Raw genomic sequence first — 17,275 nt, 5'->3', positions numbered from 1 at the left:
TGCCTTCCGCCCTGTGTTGGCTAGGATTGGCTCCAGCAGAACCCCGTGACCCTGTGTTAGGATATAGCGGGTTGGAAAATGGATGGATGGATGGATGGATAATGGATGGATGTTTCCTAGAAAGCACAAGTTAAAAACTCAACATTACTTAAAAAATCATGGTGTGGAAACTGGCCCGGACATAGACAGGCAGACATCGTTAGTTCATCCAACACACGTTTATTTACAGTATTTACAAATAAAGTGCCACACACAACCCCCAAAACTCCCCCAAAGTCCAGGCCTCACAATGCCTCTCTTTCTCTGGTCCGCTTCCACTCCTCTCCTCCCGAGCTCTGTCTTGCTTCCTCCCGACTCAAGCCATCGAATGGAGGGAGGTGGCCCCTTTTATACACACCCGGACCTGCTCCAGGTGCCTCCCGATTAGCTTCTGCCGGCATTCCCCAGTGTGGTGGAAGTACCGGCTGTGCACCCGGAAGCACTCCGGGTGTCCCTGGTCTTCTTCCCCCCAGCACTTCCGGGTGTGGCAGAAATGCTGAGGGTCAGGGCTCCTCAGGCATTGGTGTGCCCCCTGGCGGTGACCATGGGCCCCTATAGGCTTGTTCCCATGGTCCCCAAAGCCACCAGGGCAGTCGCCCCCTCGTGGTTTGGAGGAGGTATAAGCCCTCCTCCGGTCCTCCTGGGCGTCTCGGCTGGGTACCACCCCCAGCCACTTGCCACAATGGACACTAATAAAGTTTGCTTTTAAGAATCACCTTTCCATAAGCATAAATGCTGAATTCTGCATGCTGCAGTGCATATTAAAAAAAACACAACTGAAGAAACAACATAAGACCAACCAGTCTATCAATCATGTAGTAGATCTTTTCTGTAAATTTCACTTTGCTCACTTTCGACAGGTTTCCATCCAAGGAGTTTTTGCAAAAAAATATTTAGCGCTTCAAATTTTTTTACCAATATAGCTGATGGAAATGCTAATTATCGATAAAATGTTGTACATGTCGACATAATATTTTTCCGTTTAACTTTAGCGCATAAATTCCATATCGATACTTCAGATGTCGCAAAAACTACATTGGAAACACTTTTTGTCGGAAAAGAGGGCTTTAACGCAAATAAATGTGACACATTTTCATCACAAGCAATCAAAACGAGAATGGTGGAGCGGTTCGCATGGTCTGATGAAGAGAGTTTTTTTTTTGATTAAACGTCGTTATTTTGTATTCATTCAAATTTCAGTTTTAATTAAAAACCTTAAGGGAAGCAGGTTACAGTACTAATTCAGTTGTTATCGCACTGAGAAGGGATGTTGAAAGGTAGGCTCACCTGTACAGATCCAATGCTGCAAACACAGCTGCATCATGGGCACTTCTAGGAGTGCCAACGCAAATGTCTCGTATCATGCACCTGTCATCAACAAGGGCCTGGAGAACAATAGATGGCCACCCTTTGCGATTAATGTAATCGCGGTAGCCTTCCGTCGGGGGAAGAATAGGCACATGCGTGCCATCCAGCGCACCGTAAATCTGTGGGTGGCACAAGATGCACCAAGGAATTGCGGTATGCAATTTCATTGGCCTCCGCTACAGTCGGAAGTCTGATATAACGGCGCATAAATTTTTCTTTAATAGCGGTGCACACAGCATATACACATCGATGGAAGGTAGTTTTACTAACCCCGAAAGTTTCTCCAACTACTCTATACTCGGCGCAGGTTGCCAGCTTGTAAAGGGCGATGGCAATCTGCTTTTGGGTTGGAACCGGTGGTCAGTGGCAACCTGTGATGGGCGCAACATCAGGACTGATGAATCCACACAACATCTCAAACGTCGGCCGTGTCATTATAAAATGTTGCAGCCAGAGATTTTCTGTGAAGTGTCTCTCCACCACCTCCTCCCAGAAGGTCTTATTCCGTCGTCTCTCCCATACCCGTGGGTTTCGTCGCACTGGGGTAATTTCTTCAAGCTCTAGGGCTATCAGACAACCAACAGCTTCATTCTGCTGTCGTCTTCGGATATTATGTACAATTCCAAATTATTTGTGAAACTGAAATAACAGTAAGCTGGCAAATTTCAAAAAACTGTCTGAATAATCTCTCCATTTCTTTGTTTCTTTGTTTAGTGGACGGGGTGTAACGTGGAAAACAAAAGGTAGATAATTTGCGACATACACAAAATTATGTATGGAAATGGCTCAAGGGCAGATTTTTTTCGCGATACAACAAAACTTATGCGACAGTTCGTTTTGGGGGGGGGGGATGACGTCATCACGCACACCATTTTATCGATAAAAAGCCAGTTTGATGGAAACAGGCTGGAGACAGCAAATTTCGCACATTTTTTTTTCGTATATTCTGTTTGTCGATAACAAAACGTCGCAAAAAACTGGATGGAAACTTAGCTACTGTTCAGCATTGTCATATTCCTGTTAGATTGCTATTTTCATCAAGTTAAGCTTCTGGTTTCTGGAGCTGAACTCTGAAGGGCATGAGTCATTGTCAGTGACATAACCAAACAACTTTTACATTTACAAACAAAAACAATAAGTTTTGACTGACAGATTTATCAAAATGTTGAATCATTCTGTTTCCTGTTTGTGACTCACATTTAACTATTAATAATATCTTAACAAAAAATACATGGGCTTTGCAGTTTTGGGCATACTACTGGACAACAGACATGTCGATTATGCAGCACAATTACCATGAGATTTTTTTAAATTGTTTTTCTCACGAATGTTGTTCATATCACTTGCCAATGTACTGCATTGATTACTATTGGATTATATAAGATCAAACCTTTTTTTCTCCATTCTGTATGAAAACATGAGATGAAACTATTTTCTTGACTATAACTACAAACTACACGGGGGAAGTAGCATAAAAACATATTCTTGAGTGGAGTATTCCTTTAGGTTCTTCTTGTCACATTTTCACTCTCTAAAAACTAATGTCTCCGTCTAAGACTCTGGGTTTAACTACCTGCCAAATAAAGGGATGCCCCATTGGTCTTGATACAGAATTCATGACTGAAATATAATGTTTTTAGTGGCATATTTTTGCAAGTACTACTATTGAGGTTATTCAGATTGTTTTTAAGTAACTGTGGCATAGTGTAGCAACATTCTAATTCTGCTACCTTTCTCAGTATCTTGTTGATACACCTGGTGTAACTGAACTTTTGATAAAGAATTCACTTAAAATGGGTATGTCAATGCCACATTATGAATCAACTGGTAGATATTTCTAGCTATCTGCTGAAATCACCATCTACCACATGGTTCACAACATTGCACCCCTAGTACAGCTTGGCAACTAAGCTGACTGATGACAGTTTGAGCCTTTGAAATTGTATATATGTTTTTTTCTGTAATTATTTCATGGGGATATTGTGTTTTTGTCAAGTTTGCATGTTGGGTTTTAATTACACATAACAGTGTAAGTATAAACCATCGTCTCTAATAGTTTACAGCATATACTGAACCTGTAATTGCAGAAGTTCTTAATATGAATGCCAGCCTTTTCATGGTTATCAAACGGTTTCCAAGTGTCACCTATATACCAACCTCCCCTCCATAAGGAAGAAAAATTTGAACACCTCATCTTACACTGTAACCCAGTGAACAATAGGTCTCTCTAATTAGAGGAAACTGCCAAAACGTGAAGATATGTTAGCAGAGAAGTACAGTTCACTCTTCAAAACACTTCAGTAAAAACATGTAAGCAGCCTGTTCCAAATCAATAGTGTAAAACAGTATACAATAAAAATGTGCTGAAGTTACTAGGAATAAAAGTTAGGTCAGGAAACATATAAACAATATATATGGAAATCCATTCTCCACTGTTTTCAACAGATAACAAGAAAGTGAAGCATTTAGGAACAACATAAAACACTGTCACATAGCTACTGAAAAATTAGATGGATATTGAAAGGAAAGCAAGATTGTTCCATATGCATCTTTGTGTTTGTCAAAAGTTTCATTGGGAGAGTAAAAACAAAGCAGTGAGTAACAACCCTTGTTTGCTTTGAAAAAGGACAAACAAAATCCAACTGAACACAACGAAGATATACAGAACTCTAACTTTTTATCTTCAGAACCTTTCAGCCAGGAGTTCTCTATACTAGACCATAATTATCAAAGAAAAAAAATTCTTAAAGGAAGGAGTACAAAGGGCTCCTGGACAGCATAATAATCAGTGATATCTTTTAGTAGTTACATTATTTTCAGAACTAGCACCATATACAGTGCATCCAGAAAGTATTCACAGTGCATCACTTTTTCCACATTTTGTTATGTTACAGCCTTATTCCAAAATGGATTAAATTCATTTTTTTCCTAGGAATTCTACACACAACACCCCATAATGACAATGTGAAAAAAGTTTACTTGAGATTTTTGCAAATTTATTAAAAATAAAAAAATTGAGAAAGCACATGTACATAAGTATTCACAGCCTTTGCTCAATACTTTGTCGATGCACCTTTGGCAGCAATTACAGCCTCAAGTCTTTTTGAATATGATGCCACAAGCTTGGCACACCTATCCTTGGCCAGTTTCGCCCATTCCTCTTTGCAGCACCTCTCAAGCTCCATCAGGTTGGACGCACACAAAAAAAAAAAGAGGCTTCCGACCCACGACACACAAAGCCCCCCTCCACTAACAGAAATAAGAAATGAGGCAACGCGCCCCTAGCGCACCAAAAACAAAGGAGTCAGACGCAAGCGACAACACAGCGCCACACGAACCCCATAGCACACGAAACGGGACGCACACAAAAAAGAGGCTTCAGACCCATGACACACAAAGCCCCCCTCCACTAACAGAAATAAAAAATGAGGCAACGCGCACCTAGCCCCCCTGCCCAGAGTAAAACGAGAAAGACTACGAACCGTCTGACATGCCGCAAGCAGGATAAAGTGAGGTCAAAAGGAAATTCACATTCTGCAGCAGCAGCATACAGATACAATAAATAATATTAAATTAAAGAGAGATAATAATGCAGGTGAAAAACAGACAGTAACTTTGTATAACAATGTTAAATGTTAATGTTTACACCCCCGCGTGGAATTGAAGAGTCGCATAGTTTGGGGGAGGAACGATCTCCTCAATCTGTCTGTGGAGCAGAACAGTGACAGCAGTCTATCGCTGAAGCTGCTCTTCTGTCTGGAAAGTGATCAATAAATAAAAATAGAAAAATAAAAGTAGAAAAGCACACATACACATATGCCACACAAATACCCCCCCCCGCACCAGAGCAAAACGGGAGAGACTACGAACCGTCAGAGTAGGAAACAAAGTAAAATGTCATAAAGAGGTTAAAGAACAGGGACAAACACATAGAGAGCAGGTTACAGAACAAAGCCACCCTGCCCAGAGTAAAACGAGAAAGACTGCAAACCGTCTGACATGCCGCAAGCAGGATAAAGCGAAGTCACAAATAAAACACAGAGTACATACATAGATAGATAGATACTTTATTAATCCCAATGGGAAATTCACATTCTCCAGCAGCAGCATACTGATACAATAAATAATATTAAATTAAAGAAAGATAATAATGCAGGTGAAAAACAGACAATAACTTTGTATAATAATGTTAAATGTTAACGTTTACCTCCCCCCCCCCCCCGTGGAATTGAAGAGTCACATAGTTTGGGGGAGGAACGATCTCCTCAATCTGTCTGTGGAGCAGGACAGTGACAGCAGTCTGTCGCTGAAGCTTCTCTCCTGTCTGGAAAGTGATCAATAAATAAAAATAGAAAAATAAAAGTAGAAAAGCACACATTCACATACAATCATACACGGAGCTGCTGGAAACGAAGTAAAACTTTATAAAGGGATTAAAGAACAGGGACAAACACATGGAGAGCGAGTTACAGATGATGAAAACTGAAATGCAACAGCTTCAAAAAAACCTAGGCACGAAACACATGCACACCGAGATACAGAATATAAAGGCAGAAACAACGACAGTTAAACGTCCACACCACACAGCGCAGGCGGACCCGTACTCCACAATGCACCGCATAATAGTACGGACGGAGCTCCATTTTAACAGTGGGGGGGCCACAGAGTGACATGGGCGAACGCTCCGTATTAAACGTGCGTCATCCTCACACGTGGCTGCCCAGCGGGCACGGGTTCAAAACGCCGGGGGTAGGCGAGCGAAGCGAGCAGGGGGCGGAGCCCCCTTGTACTATATAATCTAATACAATTTAAGAACACAAAAGAAAAACTTGTAACATTACACTATGTATAAGAAACAAAATAGTAAACTTTCTAAAACAAACGGACTAAAAATACTTTATTAGAAAAACAGCCACATTCATAAGGCATAATCTTAAACAAATCTTAAACAACAGAAGAGAAATAGTAAAAACAACATTCTTGTCATCAAGGACAGGTCATGCATAGTTATATGTACTGTCACAATTGACTATAAATGGTAATCAAGTAATTTACAGATTTTTTTTCAAAGAGGAAATACTATTAAATGAAAAGAAAAAAAAAACTTGCTAAAAAAAAAAAAAAAAAAAATGTACCCAAATATTACACTTGATATACAAGATTTTTTTTTTGTTAAAACACCATATTCCACACTTTCTACAGCTCACTTTTGTGTACACAGTTTACCAAAATGCCCACTGTATGAGGGAACACCATTGAATTCACTTCACCTCAAGTATGGTGAAATCACGGAAATGTTCGCGAACTTCGCTGAACTCTGTGAGCTACATTAAAGTCACTAGGGAAGGAGGAACTAAACTGGTCTTGAGTGGTTTATAATGGTGCAATGGAGTTTTAAGTGTCCCAGAGGGCCAGGGGAAAGTTTGGATGCAATAATCTGTCCAACTGAGTTGCCAAAGATGTGATTTGAGCTTAGAGACAGCAGTGCTAACCACTGCATCACCATGCCTCACACAACAAAAGACGCAGATGCAACGAAAACCACAAACAAAATAAAACAGCCACAAAGTAGCAATAAGTGAATAAAATATACATTATTGTGCTCCTCACAGGTGGTGCAGTGGTAGTGCTGCTGCTTTGCAGTAAGGAGACTGTGGACGATTGTGGGTTCGCTTCCCAGTTCCTCCCTGTGTGGATAGCGTTTAGAGTACTGAGAAATGCGCTATATAAATGTAATGAATTATTATTATTACTAGACATTAAGCCCGTTACAATAATGGGCGCTAGAACAGTAGTGCATAAGCATTAGTAGGAACAGTCTATATTAAATGGCAAGGCACTTTGACCTCATTCTGTTTCTTGTCAAAAATATTTTTGCAAGAAGCCTAAAGTAAAATAATAATAAAAATAAAATAGAAACGTATATGACAATACAGTACGTATAATTAATATTACATTTATCCTCTCCCCTGTGGCTGTTGATTGATAAGTTGTTTCCGTTTGAAGATCTCCTATCCTGCCTCTCTTTATTTTAGCTTGCTGTGGCATCTCTCCAGCAAGTACTGTGCAGTTCCCCAGCAAGTATTTTAATCTGTGCTGGTGTGCAGCTGATTATTTTATGTGTGGAGTCTCCCCAGCAATGGATTTTATGTGCGCAAAAATAAATCTACTTTTAAAAGTCATCCTATTGTAATATCATGAAATTTAGGAAAACCCCTTCAACGACTGACACTTTACACTTTACAGGGCCAAGCTTCTTAATCACAAATCTGACATCCTCAGAGTGAATATTTGCACAAAAAACACTAACCACACCTCTTTGGGGAAGTTGGTCTCTGCGTCTCAGTACCCGATTGGATTTTTCGTGCCTTATGTTTTAGTTGTTACCTCATTTACCGATATCCGATTGGATCTGCCGCGCGATATTTTATAGGTCCCGCCCTCTCTGTCTTGTGTGACGCGTCAGGTGGCCTTTGAAGCATCTGCTAGAAGGCCGGTGACTCTGCCACTCATTCTGCCCTTCCCTGTACTTCCGGCTTGTCCGTAATATGCGTTGAATTTTCTGTCACAACAGTGGGCAATCAGCAGAGTCTCCCCAGGAACTGATGTAATGTGTGGCGTGCTGCTGATAATCTAACTATCCACTATGAAATATTAAAAGTTAAAATAACAGAATACAATAACACAGTCCGTCTTGAGAGGCACTGCTATTTCTCTAAGATTATAAATAACAATGCTAGTAATCCCAGAGTCTTATTCTCGACGATTGATCATCGTTAAACCCAGTTAACTCAAAGGAATGCCTCCTAAGTACTTCCAGTAGAACCTGTGAGGCTACTGCTGTATTTTTCAATCAAAAAATTAATGATATTAGAAATAACATAGTATATCTCCCCAACACTAAGGATCCCCCTAAACCCCTGTACTCCATTATAAACAAATTAAACTCTTTCACTAGGATAGATTTACCTGATTTACATAAAATAATTTCTCAAATGAAACCCTCCACCTGCATCCTTGACCTAATACCAACAAATTTTTTCAAAGAAGTATCGGACGTGCTAATTGATAATATTCTTGACACAGTAAATTCGTCATTAGATACGGGGGTCTTCCCAGACTGTCTTAAGACTGCTGTAGTTAAGCCCCAAGTTAAGAAAAATAATCTTGACCCCTCTGCTCTTGAAAATTTTAGACCCATCTCTAACCTGCCTTTCTTAAGTAAAATTCTAGAGAAGGCAGTCATTATGCAGTTAAATGACCACTCAATAAACATGCTATTCTTGATAAATTTCAGTCAGGTTTTACAACAAATCACAGCACAGAAACTGCACTCGTTAAAGTAGTAAATGACTTGCGGGTAAATGCAGACAGAGGCCATTTATCTGTTCTCATCCTCTTAGATCTGAGTGCCGCATTTGACACCATTGATCATAATATTCTTAGAATTCGCAATGGGTGGGCCTCTCTGGCAGTGTCTTAAATTGGTTTGAATCCTACCTGGCAGGGAGAAAATTCTTTGTTAGTTGTGGTAATTACAACTCAAAGACACATGATATCCTATATGGTGTTCCACAAGGCTCTATCCTGGGTCCGCTGCTCTTCTCAATCTACAGGCTTCCGTTAGGTCAGATTATCTCAGGACATAACGTGAGCTACCACAGCTATGCTGATGACACACAGCTGTATTTATCAATAGCACCTGATGACCCCGATTCTCTTGATTCACTAACACAATGTCTGACTTGTATTTCTGAATGGATGAATAGTAACTTTCTCAAGCTAAATAAAGAGAAAACTGAAATCTTAATGATTGACAATAATGGATACAATGAGGCTATTAGAAATAAACTGGATACATTAGGATTAAAAGTCAAGACGGAGGTAAAAAGCTTAGAGGTAACTGTTGACTGTAATCTGAATTTTAAATCAAATATTAATCAGATCACTAGGACAGAATTTTTTCACTTAAGAAACATAGCAAAAGTTAGACCTCTTATATCATTGAAAGATGCTGAGAAATTAGTTCACACGTTTGTTTTCAGTCGACTAGATTACTGTAACGCAATCCTCTCAGGAATACCCAAAAATGACATAAATCGTTTGCAATTAGTGCAGAATGCAGCTGCTAGAATGCTAACCAGGAAAAGAAAATCAGAGTACATTTCTCCAGTTTTGATGTCACTACACTGGTTACCTGTGTCATTCAGGATTGACTTTAAAATTCTGCTTATGGTTTATAAAGCCTTAAATAATCAGATCCTCAAATGAGTGTCTCCTTAGAATTCCAAGAGCAAAACTTAAAAGAAGTGGTGAGGCGGCCTTCTGCTGTTATGCACCTAAAATCTGGAATAGCCTGCCAATAGGAATTCGCCAGGCTAATACAGTGCAGCACTTCAAAAAAACTGCTGACAACACAATATTTTACCATGGCCTTCTCATAACTTCACTGTAATTTAATCCTGATACTCTGTATATCAAATTCATTATAATAACTATTCATGGTGGCTCTAAAATCTGTACTAACCCCTACTCTCTCTTCTGTTTCCTTTTCCGGTGTCATCTACTCAAAGCACCGTGATGTTCCAACAGTGATGGATTAAAAGCCAGAAGTCTGCATGACCATCATCATCAAGTCTTTCCGTAAGAACCCTAAATACAAAGAGGACTATTTCATTTATGTTAGGTAGAATGCCCAGAGGGGACTGGGTGGTCTCGTGGCCTGGAACCCCTGCAGATTTTATTTTTTTCTCCAGCCGTCTGCAGTTTCTATGTTAACTAATGTTGTCTTATTTTAAATTTCTTATTTTGTCTTTTATTTTTATTTTCCTCATTATGTAAAGCACTTTGAGCTACTTTTTTGTATGAAAATGTGCTATATAAATAAATGTTGTTGTTGTTGTTGTTGTGGCTGTGACGTCTCTCCAGCAAGTACTGTGCAGTTCTCCAGCAAGTATTTTAATATGTGCTGGAGTGCAGCTGATTATTGTATGTGTGGCGTCTCCCCAGCAACGGATTTTATGTGCGCGGCCACGAGTACCCAATCAGCACTCTCCCCAGCAATGATGTCCTTTATTAAAGAGTGCCCCGCGCATGCGCACTTCACCAGAAGACACACACACACAGACACAGACACATGGACGCACACAGGGATTTTATTAAAGAGGATTACGGAGTCCAATCCAATCTTGGGGTTTTTGTTTCTTCGTATTCTCCTCTTCCATCACAATAAAAGACATACCTTGTAAACAGTAATAAATCTTTTATTTTTATTACTTCACAGCTGTCCTGTGTTTTCTGATGAGGGAGGGGATGGGCTCCTTTAAGTCTTGTTTTGATTTGTTGCTGGCCACATGACTAATTTGGATTAGCACATGGGGGGGTTAAGCACATCTTAGTAGCTGAAACTGCATTTTTTTTCCTCTTGAGCTTACAACACAGTTATGGCCATGTCAGCAAAGATCTTACAGTAGACGTGAATGTTGCGTATATGGATGCAACAGCTCTATGTTGTAACACTGGCACTGCAACCCATCATAGGCAATTAGAAAAAAAAAATGTTTGCCTAAGCCAACCAGCCTGTTTGTTGTGCATGTCACCTTTAGCGTTTCACTGATTCAACCACCTATTTTCATATCTAGGTAATGGGGCCCTCTGTTTATCAGCTTTTGAAATAGCTAGAGACAGATAAACTAAATAAAAAAGGTATCCAAAAGTAAAATTATTGAATACCGTAAAACCTGTAAAATCTCCATTCCATAGTATAGGGAGAATCTGGCAATTAGCCCAGTCACATCCAAGGATAGAATTATCTGTGAGTTTCTAAGAATAAATAAAATTACATGAAAGAACTTCCCCTGTCATTAAATAACTAAAAATGCTAGAATGACTGAAAAATTGCCTTTGGAAAGCTTTTTGGTTAATGTAATGTCTTGTTAATGCAATTACTGTACTTGACAAGATTGTTCAGTATGCGACGGAGGGTTAAGAAAATGGCTGGGTGCTTAACTGAACAACAACTTATTCGGCTTTACTATATCTATGTAATGCTGGCTAGGTTTCTCAGCAACCAGCCACATTTGCTTATACAGTTAGGTCCATAAATATTTGGACAGAGACAACTTTTTTCTAATTTTGACCCTGTACATTACCACAATGAATTTTAAATGAAACAACTCAGATGGAGTTGAAGTGCAGACTTTCAGCTTTAATTCAGTGGGGTGAACAAAACGATTGCATAAAAATATGAGGCAACTAAAGCATTTTTTTTTTTAACACAATCCCTACATTTTAGGAGCTCAAAAGTAATTGGACAATTGACTCAAAGGCTATTTCATGGGCAGGTGTGGGCAAGTCCGTCATTATGTCATTATCAATTAAGCAGATAAAAGGCCTGGAGTTGATGTGAGGTGTGGTGCTTGCATGTGGAAGATTTTGCTGTGAACAGACAACATGCGGTCAAAGGAGCTCTCCATGCAGGTGAAAGAAGCCATCCTTAAGCTGCAAGAACAGAAAAAACCCATCCGAGAAATTGCTACAATATTACGAGTGGCAAAATCTACAGTTTGGTACATCCTGAGAAAGAAAGCAGGGCACTGGTGAACTCAGCAACGCAAAAAGACCTGGATGTCCACGGAAGACAACAGTGGTGGATGATCGCAGAATCATTTCCATGGTGAAAAGAAACCCCTTCACAACAGCCAACCAAGTGAACAACATTCTCCAGGGGGTAGGCGTATTGATATCCAAGTCTACCATAAAGAGAAGACTGCATGAAAGTAAATACAGAGGGTGCACTGCAAGGTGCAAGCCACTCATAAGCCTCAAGAATAGAAAGGCTACATTGGACTTTGCTAAAGAACATCTAAAAAAGCCAGCACAGCTCTGGAAAAACATTCTTTAGACAGATGAAACCAAGATCAACCTCTACCAGAATGATGGCAAGAAAAAAGTATGGAGATGGCGTGGAACAGCTCATTATCCAAAGCATACCACATCATCTGTAAAACACAGTGGAGGCAGTGTGATGGCTTGGGCGTGCATGGCTGCCAGTGGCACTGGGACACTAGTGTTTATTGATGATGTGACACAGGACAGAAGTAGCCGAATGAATTCTGAGGTGTTCAGAGACATACTGTCTTCTCAAATACAGCTAAATGCAGTCAAATTGATTGGGCGGCGTTTCAAGATACAGATGGACAATGACCCAAAACATACAGCCAAAGCAACCCAGGAGTTTATTAAAGTAAAGAAGTGGAAAATTCTTGAATGGCCATGTCAGTCACCTGATCTTAACCCAATTGAGCATGCATTTCACTTGAAGACTAAACTTCGGACAGAAACGCCCAGAAACAAACAAACTGAAAACCGCTGCAGTAAAGGCCTGGCAGAGCATTAAAAAGGAGGAAACCCAGTATCTGGTAATGTCCATGAGTTCAAGACTTCAGGCTGTCATTGCCAGCAAAGGGTTTTCAACCAAGTATTAGAAATGAATATTTTATTTCCAGTTATTTAATTTGTCCAATTACTTTTGAGCCCCTGAAATGTAGGGATTGTGTTAAAAAATGCTTTAGTTGCCTCACATTTTTATGCAATCGTTTTGTTCACCCCACTGAATTAAAGCTGAAAGTCTGCACTTCAACTGCATCTGAGTTGTTTCATTTAAAATTCATTGTGGTAATGTACAGAACCAAAATTAGAAAAAAGTTGTCTCTGTCCAAATATTTATGGACCTAACTGTAGTTAAACGCAGAATGGTGTGGACACTGAATTTATTACTTTACATATAGACAGACAGATAGATATGTTTAATAAATGATGGTATGATGGCTTCAGGTACCCATTACCACAGACATAACTGCTAAAACCAAAGCTCAAATCCAAAACACCAACATTTAAATTCTTAAATTATGTGATTTTTTTTCAGACCTGAAGCAGACTCTGAGCTCCCCTTCTCAATTTTCAAAAACAATAACTGTAAGATCAAGATTAAGTACATTTTATTCTGCAGTGCTATGTCTATGGAAATAGTTATAAATTACAGCTTGAAAATTCAGCAGACACTTTAACCTTCAAACCATCCCATACTCTGCATAATGCCTCTGTACGAATTAAAAGACATAACATGAGAGAGAGAGAGAGAGAGAGAGAGAGAGAGAGAGAGAGAGAGAGAGAGAAGGTTTTAAGTTTGAACCAATATCAACCAATATTATCCAACAGGCTTCAGAAATCAGTCTATGTTTAATATTTGAAGCTTTTCAAAACTAGCTGTTCTAATAATTCAATTTGTCAAACAGCAAATATGAATTTCAAATGATTTGGCACTATGGCAAAAATAAAAAAGGGCTTTTAGTAACAATTTAAAATAGCTCATGTACTTCTAGATGTAGTGTGGTAGAACTTTTATGCAAAACTTGATAAGAGATCTTATTTTCTGCAGCACAGCAACATTACAAGCTACAACACACAAGGTTATTCTGCTCTCACATTCTGCAAGATTCTTCAGTGACAATTGATAATACACTAAGCACAGAATACAAAAACTTCCAAAGGCATAACCTTAAAATAGGCAAATGTGACTTAACACTTAAGCCAAGGCCATGTAAACGAGCTACACAATGGAACATTTCAAAATGTACCTGGAGCTGGTGTCAAACACAACATTTGCTCCAAAATATTAGCATATCACAATTTGTCAACTGTATCAAAACAAAACACCAACCAACAATGACTTCAGCACAAAAAAAGCCAAATGATCACTGCTTGTGAATGCTTTCACATTTCAAAATAATTTGACATGGCAGTTGTAATTCGGTAATGACTTTGCCAAGTGCATCTGTGGGAAAAGTTAATGTTTTGCTTTGGTTCTTAAAAGTATTGCCTGAAATACTTTAAAACAGACTTTTTATTATTACTGTAATGTACTGCAGTTAAAAAAGTACATTTTTTCATCTTGATATGTAGTAAGAATTCAGGGATTAATGTTTATTTTGTGCTGTAGATTAAAGCTGCCATTGCCATGATGAAATTGTAAGGAAAATTGACATTGTTTAGAGGGAATGGTATTACTTAAAAAAAAAAAAAAAAAAAAGAAGATGAATCGTTTTGAGTTGCTCAGAAGATACACCAGAATCACAACCAGTTATCATTCTAAAAAAAGAAAGATTACATTCAGATGCAGAGAAAATTAAATTATTTTTATTAGGATTGTTTCTTCATTAAAAAAAGCTTAGTCCAGATTAATCGCACAATTAAAATGTTAAATCAAAATTAATTACATATTAATGGCAATTTATTCTTTAGTTCCTTCAGGCAAAATAATATTTTTCTATAAAGCAGCAATAACTGATTAATTTCTAATACAAAAGTTTTAAAAATAATTTACCTATCAAAATTAAAATATTCTGGTTAGTTTATTGAACAGCTTTGTGTAACAGAAACAATGCCCAATAACACAGACCCAGCCACACACACACACTCCACAATCCAAACCCTGGGGAATTTATAATATTTAGGAAAACCAATACATATAGTTTGAACTGGTATGATGCAAAATAAAATAAAATATTAACAACTTGCACACAATTAAATATTAAAAAACGAACACAAAGTCATGGTTTAGCTTCTGTGCACAATCAGGAGTATTATGGCTCAGGTTGTGCTTAATTACATGATACATATGAGATAACCCCACAGCTGTTACCTGGAAAGGAGGAGTCGATTAGACTGAAAACATGTATAGATTAGGATTTAAAAAAAAAACAAAAAAAACCAAAGACAGAATAAAAAAAATTCAAAATAATTTTCATTAGGTTATTTACTTAGAGGTTTTAAATTGCACATTGTCATAGAATGTATTGTTTATGAATCTTGATTAATATCTGCAAATTCAGACCTTGTCTAACAGACTATGCTGTACAACTTCTGGTCCAGACTTTGGTGATGTCATGTCTGGATTACTGAAACTCACTACTAGCAGAAGGACCCCCACGTGCCATCAAGACACAGCAGGTGATTCCAAATGCAGCTGCCCATCTAATATTCAACCAACCAAGATGAGCGCATATCCCTGTTCTCTTCATGTCACCATATAAGCTCTCTGTAGTAGAACACATTAAGTTAAAAATCCTTGATGTTTGTCTAAGACATGGTCATGTACCTGTGGATACAGAGACACTGGTAAGGTGCTTCTTGCCTACTCTGGTCTGCCAGTAAACAGCATCTGGTTATGCCACCTCTGTATGGTATCAAATCTCAATCCAAACTCTTTTGTAATGTAGCTCCAGTAAAACGAGCTACCCGCCTCAAACCAAACTGCTAGCTCCCTCAATGTGTTTAAGAAGCAACCGAAAACTTCACTATTCTGAGAATATCTGTCAAATTGTTATGAATGTTTTTCCCTCTGTGAATATCTGACATATTACTAATGTTATGTTATGATAGCTTTATAGCTTTTCACTTGTGTCGATCAACTTTTGTAATCTGTTCTACTACACTTTTTCAAAACAGTCCCTTGGCTGATGTAACTTGATTATGTTAAGCTCCTTTGAAAGATGCTTTGGATACAAGCATCTGCTGAGCAAATAAAGTCTATCTCAACCTTCAGCTCAAATGGATGGAAATATCCACACGAACAGGTTGCATTGATTAATACTGGCTAATGTAGGCAACAATGTAGTCTGCTTTGGGTGAAATCTGAATGACATTTTGGAGTCAAGGGACAAGGGTAGCACTTGCACCATGCTGTTTCAGGTCAGATATTTCTCCAATGGCAAGCATATTCATCACCAGGGACAGCGCTAACCCATAGATTTTCTGTCTCCCACTCAAACCTATACCCTTTTTTTTTTTTTAAACCATCATGATGGCAAAAATGACACAGATGTACAATCTCAATCAATCGTCGAGCAATGCTCATTTGTCTGCAACATTAGCGCAACACAAAAATGAAACTTATTTGGTCAACTTGTGTAACAGATTTGATTCCAACTGTCCTCATGTTAGTCTCTGCACTTTTAAGAGCAAGTGTATATATGAAACAATGGGCATGAAAATACGTGACAAATCACATCTCTTATTGATTCAATATGGTACATAGCATTTTTTTGTTCCAATATGGGACAATCCAGTATTATAAGAGAAGGATAGCAACTACTGGTGTGTGAGGATGAAGTTCATTATCAAGAAACAACATAGGAAATGATCATGCTCCAGTGACCTGTTTTTATTAAAAGACTTGGATTCATTTGCCGCTACTTCATTAACAACGTGTGAAACTCAGTCAAATTAACCAGATTAAATTAAAAAAATTGAATCGCCAAAATTTTTAACGTGTTAACAGCTATTAAGCAGTTGTAGCAACTTCTCCCAACCATCCAAGAACAGTTTGGTGACGAACAATGTCTTTTCCAACGTGATGGAGCACCATGCCATAAGGCATAAATGATAACTAAGTGGCCTGGGGAACAAAACATCAAAAGTTTGGGTCCATGTCCAGGAAACGCCCCAGAACTTAATCCCATTGAGGACTTGTGGTCAATCCTCAAGAGGAGGGTGAACTAACAAAACCCCACAAAATTCTGACAAATTCCAAGCATTGGATTATGCAAGAATGGCCTGCCATCAGTCTAGATTTGTCTCAGAAGTTGATTGACAGCATGCCAGGGCGAGTTGCAGAGGTCTTGAAAAAGAAGGGCCAACACCACAAATATTGACTCTTTGCATAAACTTAATGTAATTGTCAATAAAAGCCTTTGAAACTTATGAAATGCATGTAATTATACTTCAGTATACCATAAAACACCTGACAATAAGATCTAAAAACAATGAAGCAGCAAACTTTGTGAAAACCAATAACTGCACCATTCTC

At 38.6% G+C, this 17,275-nt stretch overlaps 1 protein-coding gene across 10 annotated transcripts in view; it reads right to left on the bottom strand.

Annotated features, from left to right (window-relative positions):
* mical3a (microtubule associated monooxygenase, calponin and LIM domain containing 3a) overlaps window positions 1-17,275 on the bottom strand; it is a 431,263-nt gene that overhangs the window by 260,979 nt on the left and 153,009 nt on the right. The gene's annotated exons all lie outside the window — the stretch shown is intronic.

Source organism: Erpetoichthys calabaricus, chromosome 1 (assembly GCF_900747795.2).
Source record: "Erpetoichthys calabaricus chromosome 1, fErpCal1.3, whole genome shotgun sequence".
Lineage (NCBI taxonomy): Eukaryota > Metazoa > Chordata > Cladistia > Polypteriformes > Polypteridae > Erpetoichthys > Erpetoichthys calabaricus.
This window is presented reverse-complemented; position numbering and strand designations above follow the sequence as displayed.